Source organism: Peromyscus maniculatus, chromosome 6 (genome assembly GCF_049852395.1).
Source record: "Peromyscus maniculatus bairdii isolate BWxNUB_F1_BW_parent chromosome 6, HU_Pman_BW_mat_3.1, whole genome shotgun sequence".
NCBI classification, from domain to species: Eukaryota; Metazoa; Chordata; class Mammalia; order Rodentia; family Cricetidae; genus Peromyscus; species Peromyscus maniculatus.
In genome coordinates this window covers 103,134,301-103,150,725 of record NC_134857.1, presented here as the reverse complement: position 1 = coordinate 103,150,725, position 16,425 = coordinate 103,134,301, and the positions used below count along the sequence as shown (strand labels likewise).

The 16,425-nt window shown below is 42.8% G+C and overlaps 1 non-coding gene across 1 annotated transcript; it reads left to right on the top strand.

Moving 5' to 3' along the window:
- The first annotated feature begins 16,352 nt into the window (after nucleotides 1–16,352).
- On the top strand, nucleotides 16,353–16,425 carry Trnaa-agc (transfer RNA alanine (anticodon AGC)). The gene has a single exon. It is a non-coding gene; the product is annotated as a tRNA-Ala (tRNA).

Below are 16,425 nucleotides of genomic sequence, written 5' to 3'. Positions count from 1 at the left end.
GCCAGGGTACACAATATCTGATCCTGGCTCAGGGATTAGTATGTTGTATAGGCGGATTTTAGTGGCCTACTCTGCAGTTACCAACACAAGTTACACACTCAAAGAGCTTGAGGTCGGTGATCTATCTCAGCAATGTTCTGTCCATTTGCCCTTCTTGAGTTACATAGTCTGACTAAGCCTCCTAAAGCGGCTATGGAGAAAACATGGGTGACTGTTTGATGGCATATACTTCAAGCATGTTGGTTGTTGTTGTTTTGTTGTTGTTGTTGTTGTTGTTAATGTCTTTATTCATAATATTAGGAAAAGAGAGGTGGGCTAGGATGTGAATTTACCCAGCATACAGACCCTCAATTAATCTCCTGTTACACTACCCCTCCCACAAAAAAAAAAAAAAAAAAAAAAAAAAAAAAAAAAAAACTCTACAAAAAGCAAAGGAACAAGACTGAGTTTAAAAATAAAAACTGAGGCTTGGTGTGGTGTCACACACCTTTAATCCCATTACTTGGGAGGCAGTCACATGGATCTCTGGGAGTCCAAAGCCAGCCTGGTCTACATAGCAAATTTCAGGGCAGCCAGAGTTATATAACAGAGAGACTATGTCTTAAAAAAATTAAACAAATAAATCCTAGCACTTGGGAGGCAGAGCCAGGAGGATCTCCGTGAGTAAAAGATCTGTGTGGTCTACAGAGTGAGATCCAGGACAGGAACCAAAACAACAAGAGACTGATGAAACTATTTCTATTTCCAGCATTCCCTCTGTTTGTGTCTTCTTTATTTTTCAATTTCCCTTTTCAGGTCTTGGACTGTTTCCTTTATTTGTTTCATTGCTTTTTCATGATTTTCTTTCAATACTTTATTGTTTTCTTCCAGTACTTTATTGTTTTCTTGCAGGACTTTATTGTTTTCTTCTAATGTGTTTGCCCTTTCCTCTAGTTGTTTACAGCATTCTTCCAATTTTCTTGTCTTTTCCTTTACACAAGCCTCTACCTTCTTCATGATGTTACTCATAAGGCTACTTTCTTCTGCTTCTTCCAATTTTTGATGTTCAGGTCTAGATGTTGGAGGTGGGCTAGGTTCTGGTGTTGCTGTATTGCTCTTCATTTTGGCTTGATCTGTTTGGGAGGCATCTAGGCAGTGGTACCAGGTCCTGGGCTCGTTGCATGAGTTAGCTGTTTGAAACCTGGGACTTATGCAGGGGACTGGACCTGCCTGGACTGAGTCTATCAGGTTGATCCCAGTCCTCGGGGGAGACCTTGATCTGGAGGAGGTGGAAATGGGGGGTGGGCTGGGGGGAAGGGGAGGGGGGCAGGAAGGGAGAAAACAAGGGAATCTGTGGCTATTATATAGAATTGAATAGTATTGTAAAATAAATTAAAAAAATTTAAAAAAAAAAACAAGAGAAAAAAACAAAAAGAAAAAAATTAAACAAATAAAAAATAAGGTGAGGGTCTACTGAAAACAAAAGAAATGATGCTGGTCACTTTAAATATTATGCAGCGAAGTTCCCAAAGGAATCAGAAGAAGTCCGTGTTCAAAATCTGACTCGAGTGTTTGGTTGTGTCCTGTTTGCAGTGCTTAGGAATACACCCGAGGATTGAGTATGTTAGGCGACTATGCTGCCACTGAGCTACACAGAGCCCTGACTCTGCTTCATGGTACCCTGATGACACCCAGCAAGGAGCTTCACATCCTCCTGCTGTGTTCATTCATCTGGAAATGAGGATGCTCTAATACTTACGTCAGGAAAAGTAATTGTTTGATGAATAAATAAAATGCTGCAATAACAGCATTTTAAAGACATTTAATGTGATTGTGTGTGTGTGTGTGTGTGTGTGTGTGTGTGTGTGTGTGTGTGTAGGAGGCCTAGTGCATGAGTGTTCAGTGCCTGCAGAAGCTAGAAGAGGGCATCAGATCCCCTGGAGCTGGAGTTACAGGCAGTTGTGACTTGCCCCGTGCAGTCTTGCAAGAGCAGTTCACATTCTGGACCTCTGAGCCATCTCTCTACCCCTCACCCCCACTGGCAGGTTTCTAATAGCTGACTTTTACATCCCCAAAAGGTGAAGTTACAAGTACTATGCTACTGGGTGGTGGTGGTGGTGGTGGTGATGGTGGTGGTGGTGGTGGTGGTACACGCCTTTAATCCCAGCACTCAGGAGGCAGAGCCAGGCGGATCTCTGTGAGTTTGAGGCCAGCCTGGTCTACAGAGCAAGATCCAGCACAGGCACCAAAACTACACAGGGAAACTCCGTCTTGGGGAAAAAACAAAACAAAACAAATACTATGCTATTCATAAACTGGATTAGTAACCTTTCTTACTATTAGTAAAGAGTGTTATTCTCAACTTGTTCTCGCTATGTGTAGACAAGGGAATCCTGTGTTGTCTAATGGACCGGAGGGAGGTTGATGGCCATTTACTAGTTCAGGCTTGCGGCAGGCTGCTGAGTTGCATTTGCAGACACAATGTTACTTCACAAAGATATTACACAGGGATGCTTTTTAAACTACTGTCTGCTGCTTTGTAAGCACTTAAAAAAAAAAAACAGTGGCTTTTTTTTTTGTCCCGTTTCTTACCTTTGTGTTAACTCACTGCTTGCTCAGTATGATGAGCGACCTGAAGGTTTATTCCCTCCCACAGAATGTGTTGAGCTGCCATTTCACAATCCAGAGGTGGAGCTGGCTCAGGCAAGCTGCAATAGACCCTTGAGCACATACTACCACGAAGAAAACATAAATCCCCTGACAATGTTTATTGGGGGCTTTGAAATACAGTGAACAGCGTGTACATAATTCAAATCTCAGCTCCTTTGGAAGGAAATAGAATTTCTTTCTTTTTCAAATTAGAAAGTAAAGGGATTTAGACCAAACTGAAGTGTTACTAAGCCTTTGAGACAGAAAACAAATTAAATTTTATTGCTAAGAACAGAATTATGTGTTGATACTTCTGTATTTCCCCTCAGGCATTTGAACTTTTTCCTCACTGTACTAAAACTATAAACTAAGCCTTTGGATTTTACCTGCTATACAAACAACTTCACCAGTGTTTCTTGAAAGGCAAAATGAATGAATTAGACTGTCAACATTTCCTGTTTATCCAAATCTTATGAATTAAGGTCCTCTCTCCTTCTCTAAATGTCCTTCCAGGGGATTCCAGCCCACAGGGGTACTGATTAAAGCAATCACCCTGGTTTTTAAAGCACTGGTCTACTCAGAATCCCACACCATTTTGCTCTGATTCAATTACCAACCATGCCGTCAAAAGACGGCTATAGAATTAAAGTTGGGATCCCAGTGGGTTCTCAGAAACTATCCTGTGAATGTGCAATGGCTCAGGTCATTAGCCCCAAAGCTTAGCTCCCAAGTTTGAAGAGTAACAGTGCCCTGCACCACACAGTGAGTTTTAGGGGGGAAGCCTTGTAACACCCGGATCTCCACCAGGCTACTGAGGACAGTGAGGAACCGCAACCAGGCCACAGAAGCCTTGCCTATCAACAGACTCCGAATCAAAGTCAGTTCTGCGTAAAGGAGATGTTCAGAAGCAGATCTGCACTTCTTGCTTTTCCACAGTCTCAACCTCAGTCACCTCTTATCCTGTCTGGGAGGCCACTCCTAACAAGAGCTCAATCATTCCTTTGCTGGGACAGGCGTTTTCAGGTATTTGCATCTAGCAAGGTATCTCAGGAGGACAGAGTCCATCTCTGAGGTTTCCTCACCGTTCTGCTATCTGTCAGGTGCTTTATGTTTTCAAGTAGTACCAGTAATTTGATAAGGGCCTTTATGATAGACTGAACAACCTTCGGGACCTCCTTCCTATCTCCCAATGCCTTAACATTGGTTTAAGATAACTACCCTTTTGGTTTGCCATCCAAAGGAATGAGAGAGGAGGTTAAATTCTAGACCAGGCAGGAAGTGAAGCAGTAACAAGTTGAAACAGGTGCCTTGGAGTGCGGCCTGCCTGAGCAGGCTTTCTCACATGAGGCAGCTTTCTTGCCTAGCCTTCCAGAGCTTGCTGAAGAATCAACCTGACCAAGCCCTTCGGGAGGAAAGATTCAACTGAACTTCTCCACCTGCTGCTTTTGACCTGTTAAAGTGCATTGTAAACACCTTCATTCTCTGTTTTATATACCAGCCCCACCCTGGCAATGTTCGCTTTGTCTTTTCCCACACCCACCGCAAGATAGTTTTTCTAAACAACTTGCTCAGCCTAAAGGTGTTCTCCCCGCCCAGTTTCTATTTTCCTCTCCGCACACATGCTCTACCATTATTAAAATTCCTCTTTGGGAATCCGGTGCATGTATGGAGGGGGTGCCACCTTGGAAAACTTTCTCTTTAATGGTGGGATAAGAGGTTGGGGCAGGGGGGTATGAAGGAATCAGTGGATCCGTTTCTCATTCTTCTTTGTGGGCCCGAGAGAAGATGGAACACAGTCCCCTGCAGCCTGGAGACGTTGGAAATTCCCTCCAGTCCCGCTGCCACACTGGACCTCAGCGCCTGTCTAGTCACTAGAGTATTACAAGAAGAGTTTGTCTTTTGTTTATGTACCACTTTATCAACATTGGCATTGTTAATATTGATCATGCTACAGAAAAATTATGAAATTACATAAGTCCTTTGTTGTCTAACTTTCTCTACTCATAATTTTCTGACATCATTAAAATGGGTTGATATAAAATAACATTAAAAGCTTAATTAAAAATATTGTATCTTCTAATTAGGTAGTCAATTGGCATTTTGTCTATGTAGTGACAGACTGGAATTTCTATGAAATAAGTCATTATGACCTTCCCCAGTCATCCCCAACGTTTATACTATCAACTTCGTGAAAAAAAAACAAAAACAAAAACAAAAACCACTCACATTTAAGTTACAAAGCATGTATAATGTGACTAAGATTTTTAACTTATGTTTTCTAGAAAACAAAAAAATGCAGCTGCATTTTTAAAATAATATTTTTTTAACATGGAAAAGGATGATTCTTTTTGGATTATTTTTTTCCTTTTATTTTATTTTACAATATCATTCAGTTCTACATATCAGCCATGAATTCCCTTGTTCTCCCCCCTCCTGCTCCCCTTCCCTTCCCCCCAGCTCACCCTCCATCCCCACCTCCTCCAGGTCAAAGCCTCCCCGCAGGACTGAGATCGACCTGGTAGACTCAGTCCAGGCAGGTCCAGTCCCCTCCTCCCAGACTGAGCCAAATGTCCCTGCATAAGCCCCAGGTTTCAAACAGCCAACTCATGCAATGAGCACAGGACCCAGTCCCATTGCCTAGATGCTTCCCAAACAGATCAAGCCAATCAACTGTCTCACCTATTCAGAGGACCTGATCCAGTTGGGGGCCCCTCAGCCTTTGGTTCATAGTTCATGGAGATCCCAGATGGATCAAGAACAGAGAGGGAGAACAAGGAATAGGAGACCATGGTAAATGAAGACCACATGAGAAAAGGAAGAAACAAAGTGCTAGAGAGGCCCACAGAAATCCACAAAGATACCCCCACAATAGACTGCTGGCAATGGTGGAGACAGCTGGAACTGACCTACTCTGGTGATGGGATGGCCAAACACCCTAATAGTCGTGCCAGAAACCCCATCCAAGGACTGAGGAATCTGGATGCAGAGATCCACGGCTAGGCCCCGGGTGGAGCTCCGGGAGTCTAATTAGCGAGAAAGAGGAGGGTTTATATGAGCGAGAATTGTTGAAACCAAGGTTGTATATAAAGCATAGGGACAAATAGCCAAACGAATAAAATAATATTTTTATTAATTTTTTGATAATGTCGTACAATGTTTCATTCTGTTTTGTGTTTGACCACAGTGACATTGCAGTCACCTAGTCTGTTGAAATCACTGCTGAGAAGAATCTTCATGTTTCTGTCATAGGAGCGCTGTGTAATGGCAATGCATTTCTCCAAGTTTCCAGGAATATGCTTGCGAGACTGGTTGATGTACTTAGGAGGCTTGGTTAATGTGACAACGAGGCATGAGGAGAAGTGTTGTTAAGGAATACAATAAACTGGAATTGGCTAGAAAAAGGAACAAATTACACGTATCAAGACAACAACAACCCAAACACAAGTGTTCAATCCATGTTCTAACACCACAGTGGGGAAAGATAACAGGAAATGAGTACAAATGTGCAACAATTCAACCCAAATCACATCTCTCCAAAGTTAAGAAGAGTATCTAATATACTGATAAGAAATCACCTTTTTTTTTTATTTTGGAAAGCATTGATTGTAAATAAAACGAATAAAAAAATAACTGAGATCTCCTCTTTTGCACTCAAAAGCACTCTTTTGACCAATGTCTTAAAAGTGTGTTCTTTGTTTTATGGCATTTGGGTAATAACCGTGCCCATGACTGGGTCAGTCTCAGACAGTGAGAAATGGACTAATGCATTTCATCTTATATAACTAACCTGCAGCCTTGGCAAGGTAGATGTCTAACAGGAGGACACTGGGACTTAGTGGGGTGGAATGCCATGCGGTGCATTGAGAGGTGGGACAGTTCCTCACCCTTCCCCACTCCTCAGCACCTCCTGCAGACACCCGAGCAGGCGGTGGTGGTCACAGGATTGCTGCTTTCTGCACACAGATCCACAGCGATGAGACTACATGAACGAAGCCAAAACAATAGCAGAAACGCGGGAGCACCTGGACTCTGAGTCACAGACTCGGAGCTTGGTCTGATTTCTTTGATGAGTGATGAAATATAGTTGAATCTACACTACAGTCCTCTAAAAACAGCGAAAACAAAAACGCAGAGACATCTGTGGAGGAAAGCATGGAAAATATGATCATCTTCTGGGCAGTTCTTGTAAAATATAGCCACTGTCTTTCTCAGACAGCCACATTGGTCGTGACCTAGTCATTCTTTTCAAAATACATCATTGAGTCTAGTGTCGGGATGTTGTGCATCAGTGCAAAAATAGATAACATTTGCTGTGCCAAATTAAGGGGTCCCCTTAGATACCTCTTCTACTGACAGGCTATTGGTAAACAACACTACGGCCTGTGAAAGGAATGCTGTATTTTCAACCTCCAGGCCTTATGGGAAATAACTTCAGAAGCTGATGTCACAGCAGCATAAGGAGCTTTCCAGCTCCTCTGAGTTCTCCCTTAACTCCCCACGAGGACTGTACTGGATGATTTACTACATTCCTGCAGTTGTGGGTTTCCTGTAGCTATCTACAGACGTGAGAGGCACTGGAGTAGGGAGCTTTGTGCATGGTCCCTCTTGGTGCTGACATGCTCAAAATGTAAAAAATAGCCCACATATTTACAAACATACTAAAAGGGGACAGGGGTGGGGAGACACCACTCTTGTTTTTTACATGGAGACAGGGTCTTACTATGTAGTCCTGGCTGGCCTGGAACCCTTTGTAAAGACAGGGCTGACCTCAAATTCACAGAGATTGGCCTGTCTCTGCCTTCCAGAATGCTGGCATTAAAGGTGTGCACCAGCCCACTCGGCAAACAAACCAAAGAAAAACAGTAGATAATGAATGTAGAAGGAATGGGAACTAGTGAATCACCACTTCCCAACTACCAATGCAACAATGCATAGAAAAGGATCATCGCTGGACTCTCAGACCTCAGGGTGGTTAAAATACTGACAGATTGTTCACTGTCAGAGTCAACCACAGTATTGGGAAAAGCACTTTATTCATAATGAGAGGAACCTGAGCAGCAGAAGCTTAGCCAAATGACTAAAAGTTACTGTTAATTTTGGGGGGCATACCTATGTATGTGCCTGCTCACAAGGCAGGGGTAGCATTCATGTGTACTGATGCATATGCACATGCAAACATGTATGTGTGGTGGCCAGAGCTTCACATGCGGTGTCTTCTTCAGAGGCTCATCATCTCATATATTGAGGCCAGATCTCTCACTTGCACCCAGAACTCTCAGGTTTGACTAGTTTCCCTCACCAGCCTGCTCATGCGATCCCGTCTCTGCCTCTCCAGTGCTGGGATTCCAGGCCAGACACAAGCAGGTCCGGCATGTGTGTGGGTTCTAGGGGTCCAAACTGGCTTTCAGGCGTGTACAGCAATCACCTTATCTGCTGTGCTATCTCTCAGAACCCCTTTCTTTTTCATGAGGATGAGACTGTAAATTGCAAGGACCAGTAATTTAGCTACATGCAGAGAACACGGGGATTAAAACAGGAGTGAGGAAAAAGAAACATAATGTGGGAAAAGGAAATGCTGGAATACATTTCATGCTGTTTGACTGGAATCGGAGGTGTCTCATAAACATACCATTTTAAGGAAATGGTTAACTCATAGTAGGTCACTATATAGGTAGAAATGGACACACACACACACACACACACACACACACACACACACACACACTTCCTAGCACAATCCCTGGGAGGCCCAAGAAGCAAAGAAATCTTCTCAAAATACGGACATAGCTTGTCCTCAGATTTAAGTTTTGGTTTGGTTTGGTTTGGTTTGCTTGTTTTTTGAGACAGGCTCTTGCTACGTAGACCAGGCTGGCCTCAAACCAATACAGATCCTGTCTCCACCTCACAAATGCTGGGATTAAAAGCATGAACTACCACATCTGGCCAGACGTAGTTTTCCAGAAATCATTCCCCACCAAGAGAAAGCAGGACGCCTTGAAGAAATGACCAGCTCCATCAACTGGATACCATTCTGGCATAGAGAAGCTTCAAAGGACAGATAATAATGGGGTCACATGAACAGATGCTGAATCAGTTTCAATGGACCTCACTGGCCACCTGTGAGACAACCGGACCTGAAAAAGAGTCAAGCAAGGTCTGACTTCAGTTTCCCAGAGAAGCTGGTATAAGGACAACTCCAAAGACTAGGAGGAACAAGACTACAGTCATGTTCCACCCTAGTGCTGGCAAGACTTCAGTTCACGTACTCAGGGAGGTCTCAAGCAGTTCCGGGTGGCTGGGAAAGCTGAGAACATGCTGAGGCAGAAAGGGAACTAGAAGATGGAGCTAAACGTAAAGTATCCAATGAACAAGTGATGGTAGAGTCCATAGGAATACTAATTAATTGGCAGGCAAGAAAGACAGTCTCCATTTTGCTGTGAAATGCTGGTCTCTATAAGCGCTGGCAATTAGCAACAATTACAGCAATGACTGACATAGACAAGAATAATGAAAAATACAAAAACTTGTGGTTTAAGGTTGATGAGGGATGGGATGTTTATTGTTTCAGATAATTTTTAATTACTCATTGATTAATGATAACATGCTTGTGGTTTGTTTTAAAGTGGACTGTAGCATGAATCTTAAAGAGTCTTATTAATAAAATCAAACCTGAGGCCAGTTATTGGGGTGAATGCTGGAAGATCAGAGAAGCAGAACAAGCCACAGCTTCCTCACCTCGCCAGTTCCTCAGCTGATCCTGTTTCCTCAGATTGGAAGCCTGTGAGTTTTTATCCAAATGAATCTCAGCTGAACTGCTTCTCGAAAGCCTGAATGCTTAACCAGCCAAATGCTTCTAGTTTCTGGTCTCCATGCTTTATATATCTTTCTGTTTTTGCCATTACTTCCTGGGATTAAAGGCGAGTGTCACCATGCCTAGCAGTTTCCAATGTGGCCTTGAACTCACAGAGATCCAGAGGGATTTCTGCCTCTGGAATGCTGGGATTAAAGGCGTGTGCTACCACTGCCTATCCTCTATGTTTAATATTGTGACTGTCCTGTTCTCTGACCCCAGATAAGTTTATTAGACTGCACAATATTTTGGGGAACACAATACCACCACAGTGGACACACTAAAATATGCCATCTCAACCAAGGTTTAAAAGTTAATAGCACCAGAGAAAAGACAGAGTGATGGGGCTGAGGAGGTGGCCCTGCCCGGTGTGTGCCAGCCCTGAGCTCAGTCCTCAGCACCACACAATCCAGTGTGGCACTGTGCTCCACCACAGAGCTAAACAGAATGTTTGAGGCCAGCCTCGTATGTGTAAGACCCTGTTTGAAAAAGAAAACAGACAAACTGACATCAGGTAGGTCCTGGCGCACTGCTCCAAGGACCACAGCAACACTTACATCATAATGCCGATTTTTGTTACTTTGTTTAGAAAACCGCAGAGCATGAGAAAACATTAGACAAAACCAAACTAAGGACTTCTCTTTTTTAAAGGTTCGCTTATTTTTATTTAAAGTACATTGGTGTTATGCCTGCATGTATGTTCTGTGGGAGGGTACCAGATTCCCTGGAACTGGAGTTACAGACAGTTGTGAGCTGCCATGCTGGGAACTGAACCCAGGTCCTCTGGAAAAGCAGCCAGTGCTCTTAACTGCTGAGCCATCTGTCCAGCCCCAACTGAGGACTTCTTACAAAATAATTTCTGATTTATCACTGCCAGTGGTGAGTAAACTTAATACATATTACCTCATTTAACCCAACCAGGAACCATGGGGGGGGCGAATAGAGATATGGGGTGGGGGAAGAGAGAGAGAGAGAGAGAGAGAGAGAGAGAGAGAGAGAGAGAGAGAGAGAGAGAGAGAGAGAGAGAGAGAGAGAATGAAAAATTTCACATCTAAGGGACCTAACCAGCATGTAAAATAAATGGATTATGTGATTCTGTACGGACTATGATGGTTCACCCCCCCCCAAAAAAAATCTTACAAATAAATTGTCGATAAGTCTAGTTATTTGAAAATGCAAAGTTAAAAAACCATGAGAACAATGCGGTAAAATTGTGTTTGGAGTGTCAAAACACAAACCTATGTGATTTATGCATTAAAGGAACCACAGGGGCAGTGATGGCTTTTACTCCAGTCCCAGGGGATCTGACGCCCTCTTCTGGCCACTGAGGACACTGCACATATGTAGTACACAGACATCCCTGAGTGCAAAGCAACCATACACACGAAATCTAATAACAAACAAACAAATAAGTAGAACTAACAACATTTTCTTTTCCTTTTTTTTTTTCTGGAGCTGAGGACCGAACCCAGGTCATTGCACTTGCTACGCAAGCGCTCTACCACTGAGCTACATTCCAACCCCAAACTAACCACATTTTAAAAATAATCCTGAAATGATAGAAATCAAAGAATGTGGTTGTTGGGCTTACAGGGATTTGTGTATATCACACAACCTTACAAATAAATTACCAATTAGTTATTTCAAAATGCAGTTAAAAAGGCCCAAGATCAGAAAGACCTATAACAACACAGAAAGCTGATATTTAAAATTGCATGAAATAAATTACATACCCAAATTTGCAGGAAATAGCTGTGATTACATTAGAAGAATCACAAATTTTTTTTTTTTTTTTTTTTTTTTTTTTTGGTTTTTCAAGACAGAGTTTCTCTGCGTAGCTTTGTGCCTTTCCTGGAGCTCACTTGGTAGCCCAGGCTGGCCTCGAACTCACAGAGATCCGCCTGGCTCTGCCTCCCGAGTGCTAGGATTAAAGGCGTGCGCCGCCGCCGCCGCCACCGCCGCCGCCGCCGCCGCCGCCGCCACCACCACTCGGCCAACAAAATTTTAAATACTTATGTTGTTAAAATTCCTTCCCAGAGGGAGACTGTCAAGCGACGCCTACGCCTCCTCCCAGGGTTCCCAATATAAACCATGGCAAGATTCCATCAGAGGTCACTCTGGGCAGCCAGTGAATTTATTGGGCTTCTTTACAGAGCCTGGGGTGGGGGTACTTACAGGGGGTATGGACACTCCTTCCCCAACTGGCCATACCTGGAAAAACTTACCAAACAGAGAGTGACTCCCTAGTCGCATAGAAGGAGCCCCAGCTCTGGACTTCCTGGGCCTCTATATACTCCATTGCCTTCCCCAGGCCACATACAGTGGTGCCAGGTGGGAGGGAGTGGCTGGATTCTCAGGTAAGGGATCCATGCTTTGTTGCCTCTCTATGTGGGGGTGCACACTATCAATACCCAGTTGAGATGATCTTTGACAAAGTCAGGGGGCAGTTGGATACCCCAAGATGGCGGTTGCGTGGCTCCTAGAGCAGTTACTCATGGCAACTTAGAGACTATGAATGTATGCCATCTGTAACAGCAGAGACAGACTTGGAGGACATTATGGTAAGTGAAACAAGGCAAATACAGTGTGATCTCATATGTGGAAGTCAAAGAGTTGAACTCGCAGAGGCAGCGAGCATTCAGAATGGTAGCAGACAGACAGACAAATATTGACAGATGGTAAATGATAGAAAAGCATGGCAAGTGTTAACACTTGTAGTGTGGAATGTGTGCTCTGGTAGCTGGATGCTTAGTGAATTGTGAATTTTTCTAAATGTTCTATGAAGGTGTGAAAGTTAAGAAATACTTTTTAGCACTGTGTGCTAGGAAAAACAAGACTTCCTTCTCCAAGGAAATTTAGTTCTTTGGAAGACATATAAGCAAATTTCTGCAGCATGTGCTAACAGATGCATACATTCAGACACAAAAATATGCAGAGTAAGAAGAGAATTTTACTAATATTGCTAGATATTTTAAATATAATAAGCAATTATTATGCAAAATATACAAAATAAGAAAAATGTAGAGAATTGTTATATGCCACCATCTGGAGATAATTCCTGTTAACTCTTCATTGATGTTGATTGACTTTCTATCACTGTGTGTGTGTGTGTGTGTGTGTGTGTGTGTGTGTGTGTGTGTGTGTGTATCTAGGCATGCATTCTCCTGCTCCCTTTCTCTCCACTGGAGGATAGAACTGTTAAATTGAAGTCACATAGAAGTTTTGGCTTTGTTCTCATTCCACAATGTTCATATCATTGTGGAGTCTTTTCTTGGTTGTGAACACTTACTTGAAACTTCCGTTTTAATGGTGCACTGTATTCATGTGCTCCCCTCCCACACACACACACATTCCATTGTTAAAGATTTTGGAACATTTTTCAACTCTTTTGTATTCCAAATTATTAGAAGGAAATCATTCTGGGAAAAATAAGTTTTGCTGTTATTGTTTTTAAATTTTTGAGATAGGATATCCTTATATAGCCCAGCCTGGCCTTCAGCTTCCAGTTCTATCCAGTGACCTGAGTGCTGGGCAAGCATCATCTTATCTGGCTTGTAATTTCTTGATATACTTACTCAGGTATGTTCCTTCCCTTCATTTTGTAGCATGAGATGCCATTTCCCATGTAATTGCCTAGTTCTTTTAAAATCATTGTTTATAAAAAGACAATTTATTGTATTAGCTACTATTGATAATGCATGCTAAAATAACAAAATAATAGCATGAAGTTCTGTATTAAACTAACTATTCATCACAATGTGAAACTATAGTTCTTGACTTGAACTGGGTCTAGTTGTACAAGCTTGTCATTGCAGCCTGTGTTTGGGAGGCTGAGGCATGAGGATTGCAAATTGAAGGCTTGTTTGAGCTTAGAGAGTTCATGGCCAGCCTGGACAACTTAGTGAGACCTATTTCAAAACAGAAAGTGAATATGGACACGGATACAGCTCAGTGGTGGAGGGCTTGCTTACTGTGACAGCTAGTTTTTATTGTCACAGTCATTTGGGAAGAGGGAGAACCTCAAATAAGAAAACGCCCCCACCACATTGGCCTTTGTAAGCCCACAGAGCATTTTCTTGATTGGTGATTGATGTAGCTTGTCCCAACTCATTGTGAGCAGCGTGACCCCTGGGCTGGCTGTCCTGGGTGCTATAAGAAAGCAGACTGAGCAAGCCATGGAAAGCAAGCCAGTAAGCAGAATTCCTCCACGGTCTCTGCTTCAGTTGTCCCTGCCCTGACTTTCTTAGATGATAGACTAAACACTGTAAGCTGAAATGAAGCCTTTCCTCTCCAAGCTACTTTTGATCATGGGGTTTTGTCAGAGCAGTAGAACCCCTGAGACACTTGCCGAAAAAATGAGTGAGGCCCCATTCACCAGTACAAACAAAAAACAAAAACAAAACAAAAAAATCTTCACTTATTCTTCAATTTCTGAAAGAAGATTTTGATGTAAAATGCATCTCAAAGGAAGTGTCACATTAAACTTTTTCTTGTTTGATTCTTTTCCCTATAGCTTCCTCCCCCAAATTCTCCACTGTGGGTTTTACCATATCCTGAACTGGAAATGTTTTTGTGTGTTCATGTAAGTAAATTGGAAGATAAATTACCCAATAGAGTCACACTTAGAGAAAAAATTTTTACCTATCCTCTTGAGGAAAATAAAATCAAAGTTTAGATAAATGTAAAGAGGAGAGGACCTCACAAGCTTTTATAGGACATGTGATTGACGGGGTTTTCTGTAGGATAACAGAACAGCATCCATTACATCCTTAAATGTACATGACTATGTCTCTATTTTCAAGCTTTAAGAACATGAGCAGACAATTTTTCCCCATCCTTGAAGAACAACAAACAGCATGACTGATGGGAATCTTAAAATCCCCAGCAGGTGATTTACATCCTTGCACTTCAATCCCCTCTGCCATTGAAGATTTTCTTAGGTGAGGTGAGATACAGCAAAACAATGGACAGTGTGATCCACTCTTTCCCTCTGTCCCCAAACTACCCAGCAGATGTGTCAATGATTTGTGCAACAGCAAAACAGTCCTCTGTAGGGCTCGAGAGTGGAAATGAAAGCCTGTGTAAGCCTCAAAGAGCCAGCCAACCACTGAATAATTAAGGTCACGGCAGATGAAAAATATGCCTCACAAATCCTCTCTGCTCAGCCCTTTCATTATATAATGCAGAACAGGTTGTACAGAGTGAGTCTCTCCACACATGGTTCACAGTAAAGGTACTAGACTTTCAGTGGGGGCCCTAAATGAATTGGATGGGCTGAGCACAGGGAAGAGAATGGAGGCAATTAGAAGGATGCCAAATGATTTTCCAGTACCAAGTGTTTAAAACCTCTTCAGAGACTCCTTTATGTTATTCTTTTTCCCACTAAGAAAGAGTAACAAATGAAATAGATTAACTGCAACCACAGAAGCCCTTTGACAATCATGTAACGTTTCATCAATGGCAATGAAAGAGAAAAAGCTTCTTCCCTTACCCAACAGCAATTCACAATTTTCTTAATGGACAGAGTTCTCTGTTGGGTGTGTCATAGCTAGTCTTGCCCAGAGTCAAGGAAGACTCTGAGCACTGCTTGGGGTGGGGAGCAAGATGTAATGGAACACAGGTAAAGCCACGAGACACATGGCGATACATAGATTAATAGAATGGGTTAATTTAAGATAAAAGAGCTAGTTAGCAGCAGTAAGCCCGAGCCCTAGACCAAACAGTTTGTAATTAATATTAAGCCTCTGACTAGTTCTTTGGGTACCAGTGGGTGGGAAGATTCGTCTGGCTACAGACTTTCTGAAATTTTTGTCTAAAATATCCAAATGTACACACATGTCTGTGTGTGTGTGTGTGTGTGTGTGTGTATGTGTATTGTGATCATTTCATTAAGCAGTCAGAAGCATGAAAAAATAAAGTTCCCTGCCTTCAAAGAGTTATTGATTGGAATATATGGAAGTTGCTTGCATTTAAGATCTCAAAAAATTATGTGAAATGATTAGTACTGTCTGTGGGGTGGTGTGTGTGTGTGTGTGTGTGTGTGTGTGTGTGTGTGTCCGTGTCCATGTGTGTGTGTGTGTGTGTGTGTGTGTCCGTGTCCATGTGTGTGTGTGTGTGTGTGTCCGTGTCCGTGTGTGTGTGTCCGTGTCTGTGTGTGTGTCCGTGTGTGTGTGTGTGTGTGTGTGTGTGTGTGTGTGTGTGTGTGTTATGAGTGCATGTACACATTTTTTTGTTATGTTTCTTTTACTGAGACAAAGTCTCACTCTGTTGCCCTGGATGAACTAGAACTTGATACTTAGACCAGGTTGGCCTCGAACTCACAGAGATCCACCTGCCTTTGCCTCCCAAGTGTTGAGATTAACCACTTGCACCTCCAACCACACTCGGCCCACATTTTTCTGTGTGAATGCAGACACATACATAGTGTGCTTGTGGGGGTCAGAGGGTAGCCTTGGGGGTCAGTCATCTTCAACCGTGTTTGAGACAGGGGCTCTGTCCTCCTGCTGCACATGCTAGGCTAACTGGCTGTCAAGCTTCTAGGAATTCTTGTGTCCTGTCTCCGCTCCCCACCTCTCCCTAGGAGCACGAAGATTGCAGACTCTTGAACTACTGTGTCCAACTTTTCCACACAAGTTCTGAGGATCCAGACTCAAGCAGATCCTCACATTAGCAGGGCAAGCGCTCCTTCCCAGGGAGCCATCTCCCTATCCCGGGTTTGTTCACCTCCACTCTGCCTTTTCTATCCGGCTTCATAGATGTTTAAATGTTGTTACCAATTACTTTACTTCTCAGAATCAAGAAACTTCTGCTCCTCAATATAGTATATATTTTGTTTTGTGATTTTTCTTTTGTCTTAAAATGGAACTCCTTGGGGTTGGGGATTTAGCTCAGTGGTAGAGCGCTTGCCTAGCAAGCACAAGGCCCTGGGTTCGATCCTCAGCTCTAAA